The sequence below is a fragment of the Cyrtonyx montezumae genome, unplaced genomic scaffold (genome assembly GCF_038088225.1).
Source record: "Cyrtonyx montezumae isolate F1298 unplaced genomic scaffold, pur_monq_1.0 scaffold_3, whole genome shotgun sequence".
Lineage (NCBI taxonomy): Eukaryota > Metazoa > Chordata > Aves > Galliformes > Odontophoridae > Cyrtonyx > Cyrtonyx montezumae.
The window spans coordinates 123,104,121-123,110,120 of NW_027072034.1; the positions used below are offsets into that span (position 1 = coordinate 123,104,121).

The following is a 6,000-nucleotide window of genomic DNA, read 5'->3' on the forward strand; positions in this document are numbered from 1 at the left end:
GCCGGGCGCTGCAGGCACACACGGCCGCGCCCCGCCGCCACCGGACAGGGCGCGGTGCCCCGGGCGAGGGCACGGCGGCGGCGGCAGCCCCGACTTGGCTCCGCCAGCCTGACCCGAGCCGCGGGGCAGCGGGCGCTCGGCGGCGGAGCTGGAGGCGACGACGAGAAGAGGATGAAGAGGAGAATAGAGGGGAGGGGGGAGCGTGGGCGCCCCTTTGTGCGAGCCGCCCCCTCCCCCCGCGGAGAGCCCCCGCCCCCCAGCAGCGGAGCGGCCCCCGGGCGGCCGCCCCCGAAGCATGTGCCGCCGCCACCGCCCCGCCCGCGCCGCGGCCCCCAGGCTCGAGGCGCCGCCGCGCGGACGGGCGGCCCCGGGGCGCTGCCTCCTTACCTGGCAACCGGGGCGGGCGCCGCCGGCGCGTCCTTCAGCGCTCTGCCCGGGCCCCTCCCGGGGCGAGGCTGCGGCGCGGAGCGGAGCGGGGTGCGCGGCGGACCGCCCCCGCTCGCGGCTCTTGCCGCTCGGCCCCCCGCGCTCGGCGGGCGCTAAGTTTCGGCGACGGCCGCCGGCGGGCAGGGCAGGGCAGGGCGAGGCGAAGCGGGCGGGGAGGCGGAGGCGACACGGGGGCTGCGCGGCGCCGGGAGCGCCGCCACACTGCAGCGTCTCCAGGAATCCCTCCCGCGAGAGGCAGCCCATCACCCCCGGCCCGCCGCCCTCATTGGCTGCGGGGCGGGGAGACGGCCGCCGCCAGCCAATCGCCCCGCGCCCACCATGGGTGGAGCCGCCGCGCCGGCCTCGCCCATCCCGCGGCCGCGCGGTCCCCGGCCGCCCCGTCGGGCGGGGCCGGTAGGGGTGGGGCGCGGGGGTATCCCCGCCGCACGGCTGCCGCGGGAGCGGCGAGCGGGGAGCTCCGAGGAGGGGAGAGCGGGGCCGGCTCGCGGCCGTCAGGGAGCTCGGTGCCCTGTGCCCGGTGCCCGGTGCCGTTGCCGAGCCCGGCGGTGCGAGGCCCTCCCGCTGCGGCGCGCCCGCCCCGCTGAGCCGCGGCCGTGGTCGGGGTGTGCGGCCGGCGGGGAGCGGACCGTGCGTGTGCGCAGGTAAGGGCACGGAGCGGTTAACTCCACTGCCGCTGTGACCCGGAGCTTTGATTAACGCCGCTCTGCGGAATGTAACTGGGACGAATTCAATTAAGGGAAGCACGTTTCTTCAACTTTTAATTAGATCTATGCTATTTATCTAATGTTTAATACAACACAAAGAGCTGCCTGGGCTCCAGTGGGAAATGGAAAGAGATGGGGACGTAAGTTCAGCGTTCAAAAACATGACAGGCTAAAGTTCTTTGTTCTTCAGCCTGTTTCAGTGCTGCATCCATACCTCAAAGTAATGGGAAAGAAGTGTAATCTCATTTGCAAAACTAAAAATAATAGGGTGATGCTTATGGGAGGGTTTCCCATAACCTTGAGTTAGTTGCACAATACCAGCTAAGCATGCGGTTCCAGCCCAGCCTCAGTGCGCTGCACGCTGCTGAATTATGGCTGTTAGAAGAAAACTTGAGTACATGGTAATGTATTCACAAGCATGGAGTTGGCTTCACTTAGTATGCACCACAGTGACAGTTACCCAGATTATTCTTTAATATGATAAATAGCAAATCTTGGCAAAGAGCCCCTTCTGCATGTTGCCGTTTGCAGGTCACAGAGAGTCAAGGAGGTCCTAAGCAAACCTGAGAGAATGGGAATTTACCTGCACTGTCAGCAGAACATCACCCTGCCAATCCCCAGACCCGCTGTGGTGGTGACATTTGCCTTCGGCTCAGCTCAAAGACATATTTCCCGATCTCATCAGTGCCTTGAGGTCTGTTAGCCACGTTTTGATTTGTGAGGGAACATTTTGTTGTGAGAGAGAAAAGGGAAAAGGAAAATACATGTTGTTTCTGCTGGGCTGTATAGAGAAGCCGTCATAGTGTAGATGCAGTCACCTGCACCCACACCACCTCGTGCCATTTAAAAATAGAGCTCTTCCTCCAGTGCAGCAGGTCTCAAGGACTGTTGTAGGATCACATATACGATCAGTTAAAAAACCTGCATGTCTCAGTGCTGATAACCCCAGGGACTTTGTGCTGTATTCATAACATCTGTGTGACCAGATGCCTGCAGTGTTCAGGTGCTCTCAAGTCCGGGTGCTGTGTGCCTTGTCTTTGGATTTGGGCAAAGACAAAACACATCATCTAAACCCAATGGAATTTTCTTAGTCCATAGATGGATAAGAATAAAAATGCAACATAAAAGTAGCCCTGAAGAGTGTGTATCATCACTTTCTTGCTCTCTGCTTGTGGCAGACCATATGCAATCTGCTACATATCAATAGATATGTATAGAGAGAGATAAAAAGATGTTTTTGGTAGGGACTGGTGAGTCGTGGAGATAATGCACCTCATCTCCGCTGCTGAGCTTGGTAATTTTCACTGGAGAAATTGGTGCCAAAGTTTCCTTCCTTCTTGCACCCACTTGCTTCATTTCCCTTTATGCCCAATAGCTTGTTCATGCAGAGAGAGGTCTCCAGTCCTGAGAGCAAATTCTGTTTAACTGCTGCATCCTCAACAAAATGGGCAGTTGCTGTCATGTTGTTAATGAAAGCTTGTGAGGCTATGGCACTCGAGGGACAATGAGCACATCCTGAATGGGTGAGGAAATTCTGGAAAAGCTTGGAGGCGTTTGATATGTGATTATAGTGCTAGTCAAGCGCTACCACTCACAAAGCACTGATCATTGTACGTAGGTCACCCTGAAAGTAATTTCTCCTATTTATTTTTCAAACTACAAGAGATACAGAAACCACGATATTTTATAGAGCAAATTCTCACCTATTCTATTTTTCAACATAGTCACCACTATAAGCTACGTATTTTTGTCATCAATGAACAGGATCCTGCATGCTGTGCTCATAAAAATCTGCACCAGTGGAGGTGACCCACTGTTTTGCAGTGACTGTGACTTTGCCCATGCAGTCCAACTTGCACCAGTCTGAGTAGATGGAAGTCAGAAGGCAGTAAATCTATGGTGGGTGTGGTCAGTCCAGCCAAAATTGCCAGTGTACTCCACAGTCTTCAAACTGGTATGAGGCCTGGTGTTACCACGTTGCAAGAGAAAGTCTTTCTCTCTTGCCTAACTTTAGAATTTCAAGCCTTCAGCTGAGTCAGAGCTGTGATGTAGTTGATGGTTTGTCTAGGTCCAGGAAAGACAGAATGATCACCTCTTTTCCAAAAGACAGTGCATATCACATTATCTGCTGGGAGCTGCATCTTGAACTTGCTTTTTATGAGGAATTTACATCACCATTCTATAGACTGCTGTTTTGACTCCATCTTGTAGTGGTGATGCTACATCTTGTCACCAGTAAAGTTGCAATCCAGGAAACTCTTTCAGCCTCATATTTCTTCAGTAGGTGCACGTGGTGTTCTTTCTGTTCCTGCTTGAGGATTCGTGGGACCCACCTGGCACAAGGTTTGAAATATTTCAGTGTTACCACCATAATTTCCAGTGCATTGAAGCTCCAATGTATTGAAACTGTGTATACAGTTCCCTCGTTGTAATCTCCTGATTCATGCAGATGAGCTGATTGAGACGCTGCGCACAGCTGTTCGGAATATGGCTTGCATTTCATGTCGCTGTCCACTGCTGAAATGAACCACCCACCACCTCACTGTGCTCATGTTCACTGTTGGGTCTCCATAAGCATTCAGCAATTGTTAATGAAGGTCAATAGACATCAATTTTCCCACATGGAAGAATTCATATGCTTTTCCATGTCAGATGGTGTTTTGTCAGGCTGCCCCTTTGCTTCTGTCTGTCACATGGCAACAGAATGTAATGGAATACTGTCAGGAAGGTTCAACCTCTACTGCCATAACACCACCATCCTCCAACATAATAAAATAGGAGGTATTGCTTTCAAAGCTGCCTTTGTGTATTTATTGTTATTATTGTTGTGTCTTGCACAGTTGCATTCAGGAAAGATGTTCTGTCATGAGAAAAAAAGAAGAAATATGCAAAACCAGACAAAATTATGTTCCAAAACAAAGACTTATTCTATTTTTTAATGTGCATCAAAACAGAATCTTAAATAGTGCCTACCATTTAGAAGTTCTATCAAGAACCCTGATAAATACAAACAAAGAAACTGACTCTGAATCATCCTTCATATTCCTTATTTTTAATTTATACTTTGACTGAGCCAGAGGTACAGGAGCATCTGGGAAGAATTTGAATAAAAAAGCAAGAGCAGAAATGGTACATTTTGCCTTTGCAATTTCTATTTTCTCTGTATACTACGGCTTCAAGATAAAATCTCAAGATTAGAAAGCAATATGAGCTGTAAAACCTAGGTTTTGAAAGTAAAAGACTCCCATTTGCTCTATAAACAAGGAAGAAGCCTGGGCCAAAGTCAATGAAACTGAAGTAATCTCAGGCCTGTCCTGGCAAGTTTTATGGCATATAAAGAGCAGGTACTAGAATGGTAGTCACTGAACTGATGCAAATTCAGGAAAGACAGTGCTAGTAGTATACAAAAAAAAACAGCAATCAGGGCTCTGGCTTTGGGCCTAAGCTGCCATCAGTCTCTTTTTGTACATCAGCTGTTGTGTGACCAAGTATCACCACTACCACAGTCAGAGGTACAAGCTGGGAAGTCAGGCAAATCATGAGGGCAAATCAGCAGGAGGTGAATGCGTCAATGATATTGATGGCAGTTAGTTTACTTATCAGGCAGAATTTAGAACTGTAAACTATCAGGAATTGAATTGTATCATCATGATGAAATTATTCTCCGACCTTGTGTTGTCCAAGATCACAGGTACCTATTTTTAATTGACAGAGATTTTTACTTTTTACATCATTGTCACATTATTTTCTCCCCATTTTTCCTTTGTTTTGGCCTTTTCTGAAGTTTTTCATTATAAGTCTAAAGACAAAGGAATTATCTTTTGCTTAGGGGAATGGGACAGTATTTGAACATGTTCTGATTGCGTGAGTTCAAGCACAGATGTCTGAAACTTCTCATCTTAGCAGATGAAACACCCACTCTTTATTGTTTATGTTCCAAGTTGACAGGCATCCAAGGACTGGCATGTACAGCTGAAAATTAAAAGCTTGGAATCCCACTTTAGGACACTGTCATCCCACAGAGTTCAGTGAAATTTCCGCAGTATATTACTATGTGATGTTCACGTATTTAGAAGGCACATTCTTAATCAAGAAGCAAAGTCTGCATTAGGAAAACATGAAACATGAAAGCAAAGTGAGAATTTCAAGTCCCAAAGGTGAGAATTAACCTTCAGTACAACAAATAAATACTGGAGTAACTTCTTGGCTATGTGCAACTAATAAAAGCACGTGCCGTATGAAGTATAGTTTGAAGATGATTTTTGGAGCAATGTGTGATATTCTGAGTTTGATATACAGAGAGATAAGAGTTGTTTTGTTTGTTTGGGTTTTTTTAATCCTAGCTAAAATTCAAAGGATAAAATCAAATCAGTTGTTAGTCCACTGACAGATATTTGTCTCAGTGTGTCATTTTTATTTCATTGTTTCCTTGTGTTTGATCTGTACACATCTGCTGCTGCTTCCTCTGAGTTGTTTTAGGCAGAGATGTTCTCTTTTAATCTGCATTTCTATAGCAGCTAACACAGAGCTCCCGATTTCTGCCCAGGGCTTCTGGACACTGCAGTGGTATAAATGAAAATGGAAATATTCTCTTACAAGGGAGTTCAAGGGTAGTCAAATCAATCTGCATATGTTTTGCAGAAATGTCAGCTGTGAATACAAGGACAGATCTGAGTCAGTGTCAGTCTGTTCCCCTGTAGATGGTGCCCCTAGTTCAGGGATTCTGTTTTGGGTTGAGAACTACACTTCCCCAATCTTCCTCCTCACTTTGAAAATCAGTTTTCTCCCAAGTGGTGCTCAAAGTGGTACTCCAGATAAACAGTATTTTCAGTGCAGGTAGGACAAAGAG

The 6,000-nt window shown here is 48.5% G+C and overlaps 1 protein-coding gene across 2 annotated transcripts in view; it reads right to left on the bottom strand.

Annotated features, from left to right (window-relative positions):
- SYT1 (synaptotagmin 1) overlaps window positions 1-577 on the bottom strand; it is a 340,150-nt gene extending 339,573 nt beyond the window's left edge. Inside the window, exon 1 of one of the 2 annotated variants that reach the window (XM_065743252.1) lies at window positions 388-577. The gene's annotated coding sequence lies outside the window, so the exon portion shown is untranslated. The remainder of the gene's footprint in view (window positions 1-387) is intronic. The other variant, XM_065743251.1, reaches the window with a different exon arrangement.
- Between the last annotated feature and the right edge of the window lie 5,423 nt (window positions 578-6,000).